The sequence below is a fragment of the Bison bison genome, unplaced genomic scaffold (genome assembly GCF_000754665.1).
Source record: "Bison bison bison isolate TAMUID 2011002044 unplaced genomic scaffold, Bison_UMD1.0 scf7180017864296, whole genome shotgun sequence".
Classification (NCBI taxonomy): domain Eukaryota; kingdom Metazoa; phylum Chordata; class Mammalia; order Artiodactyla; family Bovidae; genus Bison; species Bison bison.
Genome location: NW_011494868.1, coordinates 1,511,330 through 1,531,924, shown reverse-complemented (window position 1 = coordinate 1,531,924; position 20,595 = coordinate 1,511,330).

Below are 20,595 nucleotides of genomic sequence, written 5' to 3'. Positions count from 1 at the left end.
TCAGGTGGCCAAATTACTGGAGTTTCAGCTTTAGCATCATTCCTTCCAAATAAATCCCAGGGCTGATCTCCTTCAGAATGGACTGGTTGGATCTCCCTGCAGTCCAAGTCATGTCCAGTTCTTTGTGCCTCTATCAACTGAAGCCTGCCAGGCTCCTCTGTCCCTGGGACTCTCCAGGCAAGTATACTGGAGTGGGTTGCTGTGCTGTCCTCCAAGAGATCTTTCTGACCTAAGATAGAACCCATGTCTCCTGGATTGGCAGTCATGTTCTTTTATCACTAGCACTACTTGGGAAACCCTCATTGTCTGTACATGATGCAGCAAACATTTGTTTACCAAGCATTTGCTTTTCCATCTCCAAGTCAGTTGCCTTCCTCTCCTTTGAGGGTTTCAGCCATTTTGGTGAGCTTCTCAGTTGTCCTGGGTCTCTCTCAAGGATTAATACACTAGTTATCAAATTTTAGTTTGATTTTTTTTCTGTTAATATCTCATGTTGATTTAATTCTTAGACCAGCCAGAAAGCCTAGAAAGGTATACGTAAACTTTTTCCTTCCAAATACAATCCAAGAAGCGACTTAAGCCTGAATGATACATCAGTCATAGGTAAAGGATTCTGAAATAGAAGATTATGATTGTGCTTTTTCTTTATTATCTTTGGATAGAAGTCTAGATATTTGAGATTGTTGATTACCAATGATGAAATGACCTTGATAAGATTTAAACGTGCAGCTGAATAAGCTCTGATTGTTAAATAAACAAAGCAAGTAGAAATGTTTAACTTTTAGTAGATATAGACTAATAAAATTACCAAGGCTTTAAGGGATATCTAATTCATGAATCAACCAGACTTATATAGTCTAGAGGGTTTCTCAGGTGTCACAGTGGTAAAGAATCTGCTTGGCAATACTGGAGAGGCAAGAGATGGGTTCAATCCCTAGGTTGGGAAGATCCCCTGGAAGAGGAAATGGCAGCCTGCTCCAGTATTGTTGCCTGGAAAATTTCACAGACAGAGGATCCTGGTGGGCTACAGTCCATGGGGGTCACAAAGAGTCCGACATGACTGAGTATACACACACACACACAAACGCATACATTCTAGAAATAGAAATTTCTTGACCTTTTGTATTTTGTATTTTGTCCATTTCTGGATTAATTTCAACATATTTAGCTTTATGTTTCTCTCACACTAATGTTTCTTCCCAAAATAATCAAAACAGGGAAAAAAGTTTCCATGGTACCTTATATGACCCTGGTTTTCAGTGGAAATTTATCTACAGCAGCTGAGAGATAGAAAATGGTGGGTCACTGGTGAATTTTAATTATCCTCTGAATATTTTCAAATGCAACTAATAAATATAATAAATTGTTTAAGGATAGAAATAGAGAGAACCCCTTCATTTTTTAAATTAGATGGAGCAATGTATTTCTGTATATTTCTATATAGTTTTTCTATTACTAGGCAATATGAGAAATATTTGCTTGATTTTATATATATATATATATATACAGTAGTTTGAATAATCTTTAATTCTCAGAGATTGTTACAAATGTAGAATGGTAGAGTGGATGACAAAATGCTGTCATTTTTGAGAGATTTTCATCATATTTGATACAGGACATTATGACATAAATTGGAAAACATTGTATTTGCAGGCTTACCGAGATCTAAAGTAAGCAAGGAGTTTGAGAATCAATAACCTACTTGTTCTCAAAACTATTTTTATTTAAGGGCAATCAGCCCAGCCTGACAGAATCAGTGTGCTCTTTATTTAAATAATTCCCAGATCCAAGAAACTGTTCTGGACCCATAAATTTAGACACCCACTAACCTAATGTGCATCTAAAACAGGCCCAAACACTAAAGAGAAAGGCATGGACTGGCTTTGAATCGACAGACGCATGTTTGATTTCTGGTCCTTCCTCTTAAATTTTTAAGCCAGATTTTTTTTTCATGTATACAATGAGGATAATTGTAGTCACCCCATAAAATTGAAGTAAGAAATAAATGAGGTAATGATTTGAAAGTATTTTGCCAAATGTCAGACGATTGGTAAAGCTCACATAAAAAGGATATTATTTTTGTTTCCTTCTCCTTATTAAACATGTGTTGAGAACACACTATGTACAGAACTCTCTCTGAAAGATATAAATATTATATAAATGACTCATGAACAAAAAAAAAAAAAACAAAAGACAAGGATATTAGCTGTGTTTAGAGAGTGAGAAATTCTCTACTTGTGATGGTACAGAGTATTGGATCAAGGAGGAACTGAACAAGGGGTAAGGAACTGGATGATTATTTCAATATTTTAAGTAATAATAATAACAATAATTTCCCAATGGAAGTACTGGTGGTGAAAATAGAAATAAATGTTTACCATATAAGCCTTAGTACACCTGATGCAAAATTTGAACTCAATTCAGTATCTTACTCCATTGTGATATTTTGGGCTTTTTGCCAGTTGAACACAAGAGTTATTTGAACTTCAAAAGGTAAGGGTGAAGAAAGTCTGCGTGGATTTCAAATGGTATGCATGTTGAGAAACAACAAAGCCAGGAAAGGTAAACTGAATACTTGTGATAAAAACCTTTCAGTGGTAGACTATAGGTTTATCCTTAATCCATCAGGCACAAATAAGGCGTGGAAGACTTCAGAACTCTATCAAAACGAGGCATAAGGAAGATTAATCTTGCAGTAGTAGATATCAGATGTATTAGATCAGGGAAGAACTGGACACAGGGAAAGGCATCAGATGATTACTTCAATATTTTAAGTAGTCATGATAACACTAATTCCCCAACAGCAGTACTGGCTGTGAAGATAGAAGGAGGTGAACAAATATTTGCCATAATAGATATTAGTGTACCTGACACATAATTTAAACCACAATGGAGCTGCTGCTGCTGCTGCTGCTGTTAAGTCGCTTCAGTCGTGTCTGACTCTGTGCAACCCCGTAGATGGCAGCCCACCAGGCTCCCCTGTCCCTGAGATTCTCCAGGCAAGAACACTGGAGTGGGTTGCCATTTCCTTCTGTGCTATTGCTGTTCACATGTTGATGTTTTTCTGTATCCAATAGCTCAATATAATCATTCTGAAAATAGCAAGGGAACTACTCATTTGTTTCCTGTAATCACATAACTGCAATGTGTAAAGGTATGCCAAACACATGGGTGGTTAAGTTATCCTTTGCCAGAACCTGCCAAGCACACTGAAAAAAATGCAGAACACATTTGAGAGTGCCACATGAATGCTTTTGGAGCTCTACTTACATTTATTACAGAAGCAATGGCTGCTGTGGCACATAAGTCAAACCAACGTGTGTTTAAAAGGTTGATCACCCTACCGCAGGTCCCTTTTTCACATGACAGATTTTCTTAATGAAGAACCACCTTTGTCTAAACATCCTTTTTCTGTTTATCTACTTGACGAGTAGCAGCCATTAGTGTCCTGCTTCTAGTCCAACAATCATGGCTGCACTATTTGTGATTTAGGATACGGTGGGGAGAGGAAGGGATCAAACATTTATGAGTTTCTGAACATTTCCAGAAACTCATTTTCTACTTCATATACTCAGAAACATTCTTTCCTTTCCTAACGTGTTGTGATCTCTTCAATAGAGATTGAATGTCTTTCCCTTATCTCCCTTTATTCAACTCAGCATTTACTTCTGCAGTCTGTTTCAGAATCATGCTTTGTCAGAACTCTCTGTGCCACCTCTGAACTGACTGCTCCACACATACATACCTTGGACACCCTGTCCCTGTACTATGATTTTATTCTCCTTTTAATCATGGAGTTGAAAGTGAAGAGACAACAGTTGAGGTTTTATTGTGCCAGCTTCAAAATGTTTCAATAAGGAACCACATGGAAAACAAGGAGTGTAGAAAGGGGGCTGGTAGACAGGGGATCACAAATACTTCTTAACTTCAAAGCAAAAGGAACAGGATAAATAGGTCATTCTGCAGCGATCAACAACATGGATTTATTACCTTTTGAAAACGGCCAGAGGTCCTGAAATTTAAATAGAAGGGACTATTTGGAAGCCTGTCACTTTTCCACCCCTTCTGAACTATGCAGAAATGCATTTACTCTGAAAACATTGTACACTTTTCTTTTAATCCTTTTGTTTTGGCTAAATAAGAAAAAGATGCTTACTTGAAAAAAAAAATGTCCATAGTGAAAAATGTAAGCCCTTCTCTGCTTTCTTTTCCCTTAATTACTCTCTGTTTACTATCCCTTTACATTTTTCCTGTGCAAAGAAATATATATCTTATGTGTTCATCTACGATTCTGTGTTGGTCTTTTAAGCAGATTGGGATCAGATTCTTCATTTCCTTGCTCAGCTTGGTACTTTATTTAACAATATGCCGTGGATATTTTTCTGCGTCAGAATCTAATTCAATTGTTTTCATGGCTGCACACTTTCCCGTTTATACACATTGTGTAATTCTTATCTTTCTCCCACTTTTCCTTTTTTCCTAACACTAGCAATGCTGCCATGAGCTTACTCAAACGTATATTTGTATATATGTGTTCAAGTCTTTTGTAGAAAAGAGTCCTACATGGTATTCAACAGTTTAAACACCTTTTTCTCCATCATCTAATGAATGATATTCATTTATACATGCATATAGTACAGATATATTTTGCCTTTGTCTTCACGATCTCTATAGACTAGAGAGGATCTGTTTGACACATATTTGGGAATTTAAAAAAACAGAGTGCTAGCATCATTAAAAATAATTCTCACGGATGAAATTTTCTCTGTAAGTTATACTGCCTCCATCCTCTTAACTATGAATATTCACTAAGACACTCAAATACCCTGTCCCCATTCTGTATCTGCACCCGCGGTCGTGTTTGCTTTGTGGTCCAGAATCTTCTTTACTTGACATTCATCAAGATGCTCGTGATTCCATTTTATTTTTTTCCTTTCTTCCAGCAGTTTTAGTATCAGCCTCTCTCTGCAGTAAAGAACAAAGCTACAGTGGAGATGACAGCTTCCCTGGAAGCCATCTAAATACCTTCCTACGCTCTGGGTTTGTTTGTTCTTTTTCAAAGATCAGAGAACACAAGACATGGGCTACATTGACAAGATGCTGGGTTGAACTCTCTTTTAGCGGAAATCATGCTGTGCCTGACAGATTTGCAGCCAGAAGTGTTATTTGGGACACTGGAAGGAAGAATGGGACAGTATACAGTATTTAATATTTTCTTTGTAACTTCATTGTTTTTTAAATGCTTTGTGATATGACAGATATAATTGTCATTTTTTGGTGGAAAAAAAAAAAGCCACAGAGTTGAACTGTCATTAACTTTAGAAGAAGATAACCAATTAATTTAGTAATTAAGGGTAGGAGGGCTTCCCTTGTGGCTCAGCTAGTAAAGAATTTTCCTGCAATGCGGGAGACCTGGGTTCAATCCCTGCGTTGGGAAGATCCCCTGGAGAAGGGAAAAGCTACCCACTCCAGTGTTCTGGCCTGATGAATTCCATGGACTGTATAGTCCATGGGGTCACAAAGAGTTGGACACCACTGAGAGGCTTTCACTCATTCACTAAAGGTAGGAAGTTTATTTCTGCCTATAATTATGAAAAGACTTAGAGATGGGTATAAAAATTGGAAAAAATAAAGGAAAATGCATTTTACTCAGTTATTGTAAAAGAAATTCTGGAACCATTGAGGTAAATAGAAAGGAATTATGTTTCTAAAACTGTTGTGAGAATTAGGGATGCCAAAGTCTATAAATCACAGGGTTAAAAGAAACATTTATTTATAAAAATAAGAATAATTGTACGCTTATCTCGGGGACTTATTTAAATAGACAAACTCTCCTGCTTCTCTGCATATGATAGCCCACAATATATAACTGGAAGTATGTGGGTTACCTCCACAGCCCAAGGTTGTTTTCTCATCAACAAATGGAAGTGATAAGTATATTTATACTGGGTAGCAGTCACATGACAGAAAAAACAAGTGAATCAAATGAATTGTCTTAATATTCAAGAAATTAACTATTCCAAACTGAAAACCACATTCATTTAAGTTGATCAGCACTAGCTGAAAATCATTTTGATGGGATCGTTTGGTAATCTATGCTCTTTTCTATTATCTGTATTATTTGATTTATCCCCTGTAGCACCCACTGAGGCAAGAAGACATTATTTATACAGCCTACCTAAATGCCGTTGAGGCTATAAAGTCATTTTAAACTATTTAAGTTTTATTAGTCTGGGAAATCTAAAATTCAGGAAACAATACACTGTGTATAGTTTGATATTTAATAGTAACAAAGAGGGACATAAAAAAGGCAAGATGTTCTTTTTCTTCCCTCATATTTGCATAATCTCTCTATATCCCTAATGAACAGGAGTAAGATTCATTGTGCTCCTCTCTGACGCAGAGGTATTATAAACTAGATAGCTAAGAGAGTTGCCTTCAATATTGAAATTATGCCAGTCTAAATACAATGCTGCCTTTAACTTCTCAACAACTTGAATTCCTCCATGAAAACATCAATTAGCCTAAATACCTGAGCATCTGGAAGAATGTCTTTTTATTTAGAACTTGCCTACTAGACAAATCAAGAATGCACTGTGTATTCAGGATAGGAAGTCCAAACTGAACAGATTCAGAAAAGCCATTGGGCTAAAGTGAAATTGTATCCAATTAATTCCACCCTGTAAATATATTGGCAAATTATTTAGACTGCTCAATAGCTTTGGGAATGTTGCCAACATAACTAAGGTGGGAGGAAATCCTGCTTTTTAACAGTGACTACTTCTTCCACTACAGAATTGAGACCTCATGACTCTGAAATGCCTGATGGTGCTCTGGATCCAAGGCTAATGGAGCTTAAGTGATGCCCTCTTTAAATTCTGGGTCACTTTTTAGCAAAAAGGTACTTATTTATCTTAAGACAAGCTCTCTAGGTTCACTTAAAAGGATGTGAACGTTGAACACGTGATGTTCAATTACGCCTGACTCTTTGTGACCCCACAGACTGTTGCCCACCGGGCTCTTCTGTCCGTGGAGTTTTCCAGGCAAGAGTGAGTCGGTAGGTCTTTCACTTCAGTTCAGTTTAGTCGCTCAGTCGTGTCCAACTCTTTGCAACCCCATGAATCGCAGCACGCCAGGCCTCCCTGTCCATCACCAACTCCCGGAGTTCACTCAGACTCATGCCCATTGAGTCAGTGATGCCATCCAGCCATCTCATCCTCTGTCATCCCCTTCTCCTCCTGCCCCCAATCCCTCCCAGCATCAGAGTCTTTTCCAATAAGTCAACTCTTTGCATGAGGTGGCCAAAGTACTGGAGTTTCAGCTTTAGCATCATTCCTTCCAAAGAAATCCCAGGGCTGATCTCCTTCAGAGAGGACTGATTGGATCTCCTTGCAGTCCAAGGGACTCTCAAGAGTCTTCTCCAACACCACAGTTCAAAAGCATCAGTTCTTCGGCACTCAGCCTTCTTCACAGTCCAACTCTCACATCCATACATGACCACAGGAAAACCATAGCCTTGACTAGATGGACCTTTGTTGGCAAAGTAACGTCTCTGATTTTGAATATGCCATCTAGGTTGGCCATAACTTTCCTTCCAAGGAGTAAGCATCTTTTAATTTCATGGCTGCAGTCACCATCTGCATTTATTTTGGAGCCCCCCAAAATAAAGTCTGACCCTATTTCCACCATTTCCCCATCTATTTCCCAAATATCAAATTCATTTTAGATTCTTTTTTTTTTTTTCAGGGCTACTACTCACTCATTTGGCACTTCTGTGTGAATTAGAAAAAGGTGCTCCTTAGAGTTGGAGAAGGCAATGGCAACCCACTCCAGTACTCTTGCCTGGAAAATCCCGTCGACGGAGGAGCCTGGTGGGTTGCTGTCTATGGGGTCGCACAGAGTTGGACACGACTGAGCGACTTCACTTTCACTTTTCACTTTCATGCATTGGAGAAGGAAATGGCAACCCACTCCAGTGTTCTTGCCTGGAGAATCCCAGGGACAGCAGAGCCTGTTGGGCTGCCATCTATGGGGCTGCACAGAGTCAGACATGACTGAAGCGACTTAGCAGCAGCAGCAGCAGCTCCTTAGAGTAGACACAGCCCGAGTCAGCACCCCTCAGCCTCCACTTGGCACCCTCATCTGGGCAGCATTTGGCAGCCACAATCTGCCCCACTCTACGTGATAGCCCAGCGTCTTTGAAAAATCTCTAGTTGAATACTTGTCACTTTCCTCCACATGCTCTGAAACATTTTTCCTGATCTCAAAACTTTAGACTATATCCAGATCACTGATCCTTTGCCAAAGATTTCACTTCACATTTTAATGAAATGAATTATTTAAATGTGATTTGTATTTCTGATTTATATTTCTTCAATATCTATTTACTCCAGATGAATATTTATTTGTCCTCTTCTTATCTCTGAGAAAGGAGTGTCTCCCTTTCCGTCTGAGATTCACATGTTCATCAGCTCCGCCACCAGCACAGGTGACTTGCTACTCCGCATCGTCTCCTCTCGGTTTTGCAGGTTCTAGTTTTCTCTCTGCATGGGATAGTTAGTTTCAGTTTGCATATGTTCTCAAACCTCCACTACATGGCCTTGAAAACTTGCTGCTGTATGCTTCATTTTCCCAAAAAGATTGCCAACATCTTGCCAACGAAACTCACATATGTTTCAGCCTCGATTCCATAACTCAAAAAGTAGAATGGTGTGCATGTATTTGGCACTCGGTATGGTGGCTCAGATGGTAAAGAATCTGCTTTCAATGTGAGAGCCCTGGGCTTGATCCCTGGGTCAGGAAGATCCTCTGGAGAGGGAATGGCAACCCACTCCAGTGTCCTTGCCCGGAAAACTCCATGGACAGAGGAGCCTGGTGGGCAACAGTCCATGGGGCCGCAAGGAGTCAGGCACAACTGGGTGGCTAAATACTACCACTTTATATTTTGTAATAATTTGTGGAAGGAATTTCCTATTTAATTGTATAATGCTTTTCTCACTTTTTAGCATTTCACTAATGATTTTTAATAGATTTTATTTTTTTAGAGTTGCTTTAGTTTCACAGAAAAACGAATAGAAGGTATAAAGATATCCTACATAACTTCTGCCCACACACATGCACGCATGCATGCTCAGTTGCTGTTATGTCTGATTCTTTGCACCTCTATGGACTGTAGCCCACAAGTCTCCTCTGTCTATGGGGTTTTTCTGGCAAAAATACTGCAGTGCATTGCCATTTCCTCCTCCAGGTGACCTTCCTGACCCAGGGATCGAACCCACATCTCTTGGGTCTCCTGCATTGGCAGGTGAACTCTTTACCACGAAGCAACCTGGGAAACCACACACATGCATAGCCTCCCCCATTATTAACATCTTCCAACAGAATGGTGCATTTATTATAGTTTATAAACCCACACTGACACATCATAATCAACCAAAGTTCATAGTTTATGTTAGGGTTCACTCTTGGTGTATACATTTTGTTGGTTTGGATAGATGTGGAGTTTTGGGCATGAGATACAGTAATCACTTGGATAGTCCAATGGAATTCACTGCAAGCACTGGCAAATAAGAATATACTGCTTTGAGAGTGTATAATCATTTCATTCATCTTTTCCTAAATGCTTTACATCCTTTAAAACAAAGATAACTATAAAGAAAATAAAGTGTTAGTGAACTTACCCCAATTTAAGGATGTGTGTTTATATATATGAATTAATTTCAAGCATGTATATATATATATATAGAAAGAGAGAACAGAAAGGAGAGAGAATAACATAATTTTTCTAAGATGGCTCTCAAATTTAAGCTCTCTTTACCAAGATATATTTGGACACCAGAAGTGAGCAAATACTATTTTCACATATTTAAAAGAATTTGCAATTATTTATCTTGATAAGAGAGAGATAACCCTGAATTGAGAACAAGAACATGTTTACTTCATTGCCAATCCTGCTACTTACTATCTGGCCTTGTTAATTTGGATGTTCCTCAATATTTACTGGCTTCATTATGTGCAAACTTACATTAATGTAATCTGAATTACATATGGCATGGAGCCATTATGAGACTAAAAGCAGCAACAGAAACATACTATATAAATGCAGACCGTCACACACGTATTTAAGTAGAACTTATAAAATGAAGAAAAGAATCTGCAGTTTCCACGTGTATTTACTGAGTAGCCACTATTCTAGGCAAACAGGTTTCAGAGGTGAAAAATTCTGAGTCTCCTGGAGTGTATCTTCTATTGATGGAGACAGAAAAGAAACAAATGTATTGATGTGATTTAATTATATGTTCACATAATAAAATATTCTTTCTAATTCCATCTCAGGTTTTCTTTTAAGCTGAAATTAGAATGAAAATTCAAATTAATACAGTTCTATAATAATAATTTCTTCATTGTGGAGAAATGCATACAAGAAGAGATGCTTTCTTAGAAATCATATCTGAATATTACACTATTTTAAGGTTCATAGTTTAATAAGACCACTTTTATTTACGCTGTTCTGATGCCATAATGTGTTGTCTCATACATAATTCCAGCCTATCTACCTTTCAGAAAGTGTATTAAGGTCCACCGATGCTAAGATCCTGCTTGGCACCAGTGGCGTGATTTCAGAGCCCTTGGAGAAGAAACCCTGCCCCATTAGGACTGACGAGATGTTAAACACTTTTCATAGCAGAGACTTGGATAAAATTATGCCAACATAAACTTATCTTGCCTATAAGGAGGTTTTAATAAAAGAGAAGATGGAGGGAAGCTTGAAAATGATGCATATTTACATAGGCAGAGACACGGCTGAATCCAATTAAGAAGGCAGAAGGCAGTCATGGTAATCTCTGTGGATGTTTAAACATAAAATCATGGAGGTAGGTGTTTAATCAGGAAAAGTATTGAGCTTTCACTACGTGTACATCACTGTACTGGGCTTTGACCCAAGATTCAGGTCGGGCCTGCAAGTTGCCTACAGTCAACTGGGGAGAGGTGGTCATGGAAACACACAAGTATCTCGCACTGCTTTACTGTCTTGACAACAGGGAGTCCCAAAGAAGCAGCAGCTAATTCCTTACAGATGGACAGGAACAGTTACAAAAGTAAGTTTAGTTGGTTTTTGAAATAATAGATGTTCATCTGAAAGATGTGATGAGGTATAGCATGGTGGTGGTGGTGGTGGGTTGGGTGGGGGCGGTGTGAAGCAAGTTTTCCAGACAGATAGCAGGATTAAGCATTTTAAATGCAGGAGAGGCAAGAGACATGGGTTTGATTCCTGGGTCAGGAAGATCCCCAGGAGTAGGAAGTGGCAACCCACTCCAGTGTTCTTGCCTGGAAAATCCTGTCAGAGGAGCTTGATGGGCTACAGTCCATGGGTTCACAAAGAATTGGACACAACTAAAATGATGAGGATGGTGATAACTTGCATAAAGGTGGAATTTAGTGGGCACTTCTAGACTTACAAAATTTCAGAACATGTTTTTATTATGCCACTCTAAGACATATGTGTGAAAGTTGCTCAGTCGTGTCCGACTCTTTGTGACCCCTATACAGTCCATGGAATTCTCTAAGCCAGAATACTGGAGTGGGTAGCTTTTCCCTTCTCCAGGAGATCTTCCCAACCCAGGGACAGAAACCCAGTCTTCCATAATTGAGGCAGATTCTTTACCAGCTGAGCCACAAAGGAAGCCCAAGAATACTGGAGTGGGTTAGCCTACCCCTTTGCCAGTGGATCTTCCCAACTCAGGAACTGAACCAGGGTCTCCTGCCTTGCAGGAGAATTCTTTACCAACTGAGCTATCAGGGAAGTCCCTATGACATATGGACAATTATTATTCTGTAATATTTGATTGTTTCATTTTTCTTGATCTACACATACACAAGAGAGGATCATAATTTACATACATGTATGTAAAAAAAGAGCTTAATTAAAGTCTTTAGAAAATATTTTTAAAATGGAGAGGGAAAATCTAAGCATCTTTTTAGTGCTTTTATTATTATCCAGAGAATTATGGGAAAATAAACACTACCTAGCCAAGAGATGGGAATTATTTAAAACTGTAGTTTTCTCCAGTCTTAGGATGTTTTGTATTTTTTGTTTTTGTTCAGTCTCTAAGTTGTGTCTGACTCTTTGTGACCCCGTGAACTGCAGCACAGCAGGCTTCCCTGTCCTTCATTATCTCCTAGAGTTTACTCAATTTCATATCCATTGAGTCAGTGATGCTGTTGGTGCTGCTTTGTATTATGCAATGTAAAATATTCTTCAAAGCTATCATCATAGATTAGCATTGGAGAACAGATGCACAGAATATAAATTCTAACACTAGGGATCTGTTTGGGGTTCTACAAAAACACAAAAGAAAACACAAAGAAAGATGTAAAAAACACAAAAAGATGAAAACCACAAAAGAAGATGTAAAAAGTTATACAGCATCTGAAAAATATTGTATTACTATTCTTTGGACCACTATCACACAAACCCCAATGCTCCAGAAAGTTTTGTCTGTAGGTTTCTGAAATACTTACAAAGCTTGACAAGTCTTGATTCTCACTATTAAAAATAGAGAAGCTACCTTTGCCCACTTAACATCAAATTGCCATTTTGATAGCCAGCTGGTTCAGCAAAGACTGAACGGCCTCGCATAGACCATGGATCTTCCTGTTGGCAAATAAGTTGGTGTTTAGTTCTGAATTAGCTGAATAAAGCTTATCAACCTTTCAGAATATACTGCTATGAAAGTATGAGGGAATAGTTACATGAAATTAGACTGTTTCTTTCCCTAAATATATATATTTTAAGTAATCTTCCATATGTAAGGAATTGGATCTGAAATAAAGTTTGTCCTCCATTCACAATTTGCTCACCTACTAGAAACGCATGCTGTTCTCCATTAAGAAAAAAGCTTCAGCCACACAGATGAGGTGCAGCCCACTTTGCAGTTCCAAAGGTGTAAGTGTGGGGCAGGGCAAGAAGGAACCGTGGAAAATAAAAGGGACTCTGGAGGCTCATGCCCAAGAAGTTTTCAATCACACTTTAAAATTAAGTGTCTCAAATCAGGATTTAATTTACAGTTTAAGATTTAATAACACAGTCATTGCATGTTAATTAAACAGCAATGGATCATTTAGCAACCTGTTTAATGAGGTGTAACAACTATTGCATATAAAACATACCGACATTATTATTACATTGCCATTAAACTTCAATAAATCTGTTTGAATAATTATTGGTATTTAAGCACTATAAAGGCAGTAACATAACTAGGCATACCTATTTATATTCAATAAAACAAGAATTTTATTGTAGGAATAATTAAATTCCCAGGACCACATTCCTACATTTGTATGACACAAAATTCCTCCTGGTAACAGTGGGAGTTGCAGCTCCAGTAAAATGAAGAATTCAAGAGAGAAGAATTCAGCCCACACAGAAGGAACTGTCCTCATCATTAGTTTTAGAATCTCACCTTTCTTTAGGGGCCAAGCTCATCCATAATTTAATTAATAAATATAATTGAAATACCAGTTCCTCCATTATTCTTTGGACTAGGGGATCATAAATCCACACACTACCTCCTTCATGCTCACACAGGATAAATTAGAGAGGCCTGCCTAAGAATGTGACCTGACCAAAGATGCAGAAAAGCTATAACTTTTATGTTGGGAGGACTTGGTGAGCCAGCAAGGTGTAGAGGGCTCTGCTGACTAAAAGAAACATAGGGAATGGCCCCCGTTTGGCATATATGTTGCTAGGCTGCCTGAAAGATGAGGAAGGTGTGGTGCCATCGAGAACTGATGTACTCTGAATAATAAAGTACAATGTTTTGCTGCCAGATAAAATCTCAAAAGGCCTGTGGGTGGAGAGAGCAAAAGAGGATGCTATCCAGACCATGGGAATATGGAACTCAAGTAGATAAATACACTGACTAAAAATTCTAGATTATTAATACCTATATTTTAAAACTTTTTACTGGAGTATAGTTGATATACAGTGATATACAATTGATATACAATGTTGTATTAGTTTCTGCTGTACAGCAAAGTGAATCAGCTGTGCATATATACATAGCTGATCCTCTTTTTTGGATTTTCTTTCCATTAGGTCATCACAGAGCGCTGAACAGAGTTCCCTGTGCTATATAGTAGGTTCTCATTAGTTATCTATTTTAAATGTGTGTGTGTGTGTGTGTGTGTGTGTGTGTTAGTTGCTCAGTAGCGTCTGATTCTTTGTGACTCCATGGACTGCTGCCTGCCTGGCTCCCCTGTCCAAGGAATTCTCCAGGCAAGAATACTGGTGTGGGTAACCATTCCTTTCTTCAGGAGATCTTCTTGACCCAGGTATCAAACTCACATCTCCTACATTGCAGGCAGATTTTTTTACAGTCTGAGCCAACAGGGAAGCCCATTTTAAATGTAGCAGTGTATATATGTCAACCCCAGTCTCCCAATTCATCCCACTGTCTGCCTTTTTCCCCCTTGGCATCTGTATGTTTATTCTCTACATCTGTGTCTCTACTTCTGCTTTGCAAAAGGGCTCATCTGTTGCATTTTTCTAGATTCTGCATATGATACATATGTTATATATATTTTATTTTTCTGATTTGCTTCACTCTGTATGGCAGTGCCTAAGCCCAGTCATGTCTTTGTAAATGGCACAATTTTGTTCTTTTTATGGCTGAGTAATATCCATTATATATATTTATATGTGTGTGCCACATCTTCTTTATCCATTCCTCTGCTGATGGACATTTAGGTTGCTTACATGTCCTGCTGCTGCTGCTACTGCTGCTAAGTTGCTTCAGTCGTGTCCAACTCTGTGCAACCTCATAGATGGCAGCCCACCAGGCTCCCCTGTCCCTGGGATTCTCCAGGCAAGAACACTGGAGTGGATTGCCATTTCCTTCTCCAATGTGTGAAAGTGAAAACTGAGAAGTTGCTCAGTCGTGTCCAACCCTTAACGACCCCATGGACAACAGCCTACCAGGCTCCTCTGTCCATGGGATTCTCCAGGCAAGAATACTGGAGTGGGGTGCCATTTCCCTGGATATTGTAGTGCTGCAATAAACATTGGGGTACACATTACCTTGCAATCCCACTCCTGGGCAAATACCCAGAGAAAACCACAACCCCAAATGATACATGCACTAAAATCTAATTTTCATATGATTGTTTTAAATATTAATATTCCCCATTTATCCAGAATGTTTATTAAAATTTGGCCAGAGTAAATAGATAAGTGTGAAATATAGTTTGAGAGCGACATTTTGTGGAAAGCAGATGATATATACTAGAGATATAGACAAGATTACAAATTCAATTAAAGTTGGATACTAAAGGAGAAAATGGTAACCCACTCAAGTATTCTTGCATGGAGAATCCCACAGACAGAGGATCCTAGTGGGTTACAGAACATGGGGTTGCAAAGAGCTGGACATGACTTGATGACTAACACTAACTAACTATTGGAGCTAAATGCTACTGGGGTACCCGTGGACATCCAAAGAACATCATCAATTGTGGATTGGGCATTCAAATTGTTTTATGTATATTTTAATGGCAAGATGGCCTTGTGAAGTCTAAAGATGTGAAAACCTGGCAGCTGACACTTTATATGTAAAGACACATATGTCTTACAAGGGTAAACATAAGCTGTCATCACATTAGAGAGTTAGTAAACAGATCAATGATCGACACAGCTAGAGGGGAGACTGGGAGGTTGGAACTGACGCTTTCAAACTGTGATGTTGGAGAAGACTCTTGAGAGTCACTTGGACTGCAAAGAGATCCAACCAGTCAATCCAAAAGGATATTAACCCTGAATTTTGATAGTAAATCTGGGCTCCAATATTTTGGCCACCTGATGAAAGGGCTGACTTACTGGAAAAGACCCTGATGCTGGGAAAGATAAAAGGCAGAAGGAGAAGGAGATGACAGAGGATGAGATAGTTGGATGGTGAGTTTGCTGCTGCTGCTAAGTCACTTCAGTCATATCTGACTCTGTATGACCCCATAGACAGCAGCCCACCAGGCTCCCCCATCCCTGGGATTCTCCAGGCAAGGACACTGGAGTGGGCTGCCACTGCCTTCTCCAATGCATGAAAGTGAAAAGTGAAAGTGAAGTCGTTCAGTCGTGTCTGATCCTTAGTGACCTCATGGACTGCAGCCTACCAGGCTCCTCCATCCACGGAATTTTCCAGGCAAGAGTACTGGAGTAGGGTGCCATTGCCTTCTCCACATGGTGAGTTTGAACATGAGTTTACAAACATGAGTTTGAGCAAGCTCCAGAAGATAGTGAAGGACAGGGAAGCCTGGTGTCCTGCAGTGTGTGGGATCGCAAAGTCAGACATGCCTGAGCAACTAAACAACAACAAAAGAATTTTTAGAGCATTGAAACTATATACTATTAACATGGTAGATGCATGTCATTATATATTTGTCCAAACCCATAGAATGTACAGCACCAAGAATGACTCTTAATCTGAACCATGGACTTTGGGTGATTATTATGAGTCAATGAACATGGAAAAGGCAAAAAATAGGACACTGAAAGATGAACTCCCCAGGTCAATAGGTGCCCAATATGCTTCAGGAGAACAATGGAGATAAAATTCCAGAAAGAATGAAGAGACAGAGCCAAAGCAAAAACAACACCCAGTTGAGTATGTGACTGGTGATGGAAGTAGTCTGATGCCATAAAGAACAATACTGCACAGGAACCTGAAATGTTAGGTCTATGAATCAAGGTAAATTGTAAGTGTTCAAACAGGTGATAGCAAGAGTGAACATCGAAATTTTAGGAATCAGGGAACTAAAATAGACTGAAATGGGTGAATTTAACTCAGATGACCATTATGTCTACTACTGTGGACCACAATCTCTTAGAAGAAAGGGAATAGCATTCATAGTCAACAAAAGTGTCTGAAACGCAGTACTTGGGTGCAATCTCAAAAACAACAGAATGATCTCTGTTCATTTCCATCGCAAACCATTCAATATCACAGTAATCCAAGTCTATGCTTGACCAGTAATGCTGAAGAAACTGAAGTTGAATGGTTCTATGAAGACCTACAAGACCTTGTAGAACTAACACCCATAAAAGATATTCTTTTTATTATAGGGGACTGGAATACAAAAGTAGAAAGTTAAGAGATATCTGGAGTAACAAGCAAATTTGGCCTTGGAGTACAAAATGAAGCAGGGCAAAGGCTAACAGAGTTTTGCCAAGAGAACACACTGGTCATAGAACAAGAAGCACAAGAGAAGACTCTACACATGGACATCACCAGATGGTCAATACTGAAATCAGATTGATTATATTCCTTTCAGCCAAAATGGAGAAGCTCTATACAGTCAACAAAAACAAGACAAGGAGCTAACTGTGGCTCAGATCGTAAACTCCTTATTGCCAAATTCAGACTTAAATTGAAGTAGGGAAATCCGCTAGACTGTTCAGGTATGACCTAAATCAAATCCCTTACGATTATACAATGGAAGTGAGAAATAGATTCAAGGGATTCCATCTGATTGATAGAGTGCCTGAAGAATGGTGGACGGAGGTTCATGTCATTGTACAGGAGGGAGTGATGAAGACCATTCCCGAGAAAAAGAAATGCAAAAATGCAAAATGCTTGTCTGAGGAGGGCTTACAAATAGCTGAGAAAAGAAGTGAAGCTAAAGGCAAAGGAGACAAGGAAAGATATACCCATTTGAAGGCAGAGTTTCAAAGAATAGGAAGGAGAGATAAGAAAGCCTTCCTCAGTGATTAATGCAAAGAAATAGAGGAAAACAATAGAATGGGAAAGGCTAAAGATCTCTTCAAGAAAAGTAGAGATACCAAGGGAACATTTCATGCAAAGATGGAAACAATAAAGGACAGAAAAAGTATGGACCTAACAGAAGTAGAGGATATTAAGAAGATGTGGCAAGAATATACAGAAGACCTATACAAAAATCTTTATGACCCAGATAACCATAATGGTGTGATAACTAACCTTGAGCCAGACATCCTGGAATACAAAGTGGGCCTTAGGAAGCATCATTATGAACAAAGCTGGGGAGGTGATGGATTTGCAATTGAGCTATTTCAAATCCTAAAAGAAGATGGTGTGAAACTGTTTCACTCAATATGCTAGCCCAAAAAATATGGAAAACTCAGCAGTGGCCACAGGACTGGAAAAGGTCCATTTTCATTCTAACCCCAAAGAAAGGTATTGCCAAAGAATGCTCAAACTACTTCACAATAGCACTCATCTCACATGCTAGCAAAGCAATGCCCAAAATTCTCCAAGCGCCTTCAACAGTATGTGAACCATGAATTTCCACATGTTGAAGCTGGATTTAGAAAAGACAGAGGAACCAGAGTTCAAATTCCCCACATCTGTTGGATCATCGAAAAAGCGAGAGAGTTCCAGGGAAACATCTATCTGTGATTTATTGACTATGCCAAAGTCTTTGACTGTGTGGATCATAACAAACTGTGGAGAATTCTTAAAGAGATGGGAATACCAGACCACCTTATCTGACTCCTGAGAAATCTGTGTGCAGGTCAAGGAGCAACAGTTAGAACTGGGCATGGAACAACAGACTGGTTCCAAATCAGGAAAGGAGTATGTCAAGTCTGTTTATTATCACCCTGCTTATTTAACTTATATGCAGAGTACATCATGAAAAATGCTGGGCTTGATGAAGCACAAATTGGAATCAAGATTGCCAGGAGAAATATCAATAACCTCAGACATGCAAATGACACAACCCTTAAGGCAGAAAGCAAAGAAGAACTAAAGAGCCTCTTGTTGAAAGTGAAAGAGGAGAGTGAAAAAGTTGTGTTAAAGCTCAACATTCAGAAAATGAAGATCATGGCATCCTGTCCCATTACTTCAAGGCAAATAGATGGGGAAAAAATATAAACAGTGAGAGACTTATTTTTTCGGGGGGCGGGGGGCTCCAAAATCACTGCAGACGGTGACTGCAGCCATGAAATTAAAAGATGCTTGCTCCTTGGAAGAAAAGATATGAGCAACCTAGACAGCATATTAAAAAGCAGAGACATTACTTTGCAAACAAAGGTCCATCTAATCCAGGCTATGGTTTTTCCAGTAGTCATGTATGGATGTGAGAGCTGGACTATAAAGAGAGCTGAGCACCGAAGAATTGATGCTTTTGAACTGTGGTGTTGGAGAAGACTCTTGAGAGTCCCTTAGACTGCAAGGAGAACCAACCAGTCAATCCTCAAGGAAATCAGTTCTGAATATTCATTGGAAGGACTGATGCTGTAGCTGAAACTTCAATACTTTGGCCACTTGATGTGAAGAACTGACTCATTGGAAAAGACCCTGATGCTGGGAAAGATTGAAGGCAGAAGGAAAAGGGGATGACAGAGGTTGAGATGGTTGGATGGCATCACCGATGACTCAGTGGACATGAGTTTGAGTACACTCTTGGAGTTGGTGATGTACAGGGAAGCCTGGCATGCTGTAGTACATGGGGTCGCAAAGAGTCAGACAAGGCTGAGCTACTGAAATGAACTGAAGTGATGTGTCAATGTAGGTTTATCACTTTAAAACAATGTACCACTCTGATGGGAATGTTGATACTGGGGAGGCTATGAATGTGTGTAGTGGGATTATATATGGGATATATCTGTACTTGCCACTCAATTTTGCTATGGACCTAAAATTGCTCTAAAAAAAGTTTATTTTTTTTAAAGTGCCTATTGAAGTTGTAATTATGTGTAGTAAATGTTTCATGGAGCTGAAATTTGAAAAGCGGGAAAATCAGTGAAAACTTGGAAGGCTTTGTAGAGTAGAAATATGAATGATGCCATAAAGAGCAGAAAATGAGCAAGGAGAGATAAGCAGACTGGGTACTTCAAGATAGAGAAAAAGTTTGAGACAATGTAAGTTAATGTGTGGAAACATGTCTTAGCAGAGTATAAATCACACCAATTAGAAGATGGGATCTTTTTGTAAATATAAAAATTCTAAGTGTTCTTATTAGAGTATAATGGGGTAATTATTAAATATCTCATTGTTGAGTCAAAAAGGTTTAGCTTTGATACCAAAAGAAATATTGGACCACTGACGGATTTTGAGACAAGAAATGCCATGTCAACTGATGACTTTCCATCTTTATTGTTGTTCTTTATCAAAGGATGGGTAATGATTCACGGAGACTCCAACAGTAATTTAAGTAAATTATTATATCATCTTCACTGCCTTGTATGGCTCATTAGTTTCTGCAAGCAGGTCAATATATATCTTACCTCCAACTTGCTTATGCAAATTCCTTGTCATAGAATGTCCTTGCTACTTTGTAAATTTCATAATAACTTACTCATAATTCAAGTGTATGTGGTCTTTTTTGGGAAACTCTTGATGATTTAGCAGGCCTTTGGTAAAATTAATAGAATGGAGCTGCCTCTCCTTTAGGAGAAGGCAATGGTACCCCACTCCAGTACTCTTGCCTGGGAAACCCCATGGACAGAGGAGCCTGATGGGCTGCAGTCCATGGGGTCACTGAGAGTCAGACACAACTGAGCAACTTCATTTTCACTTTTCACTTTCATGCATTGGAGGAGGAAATGGCAACCCACTCCAGTGT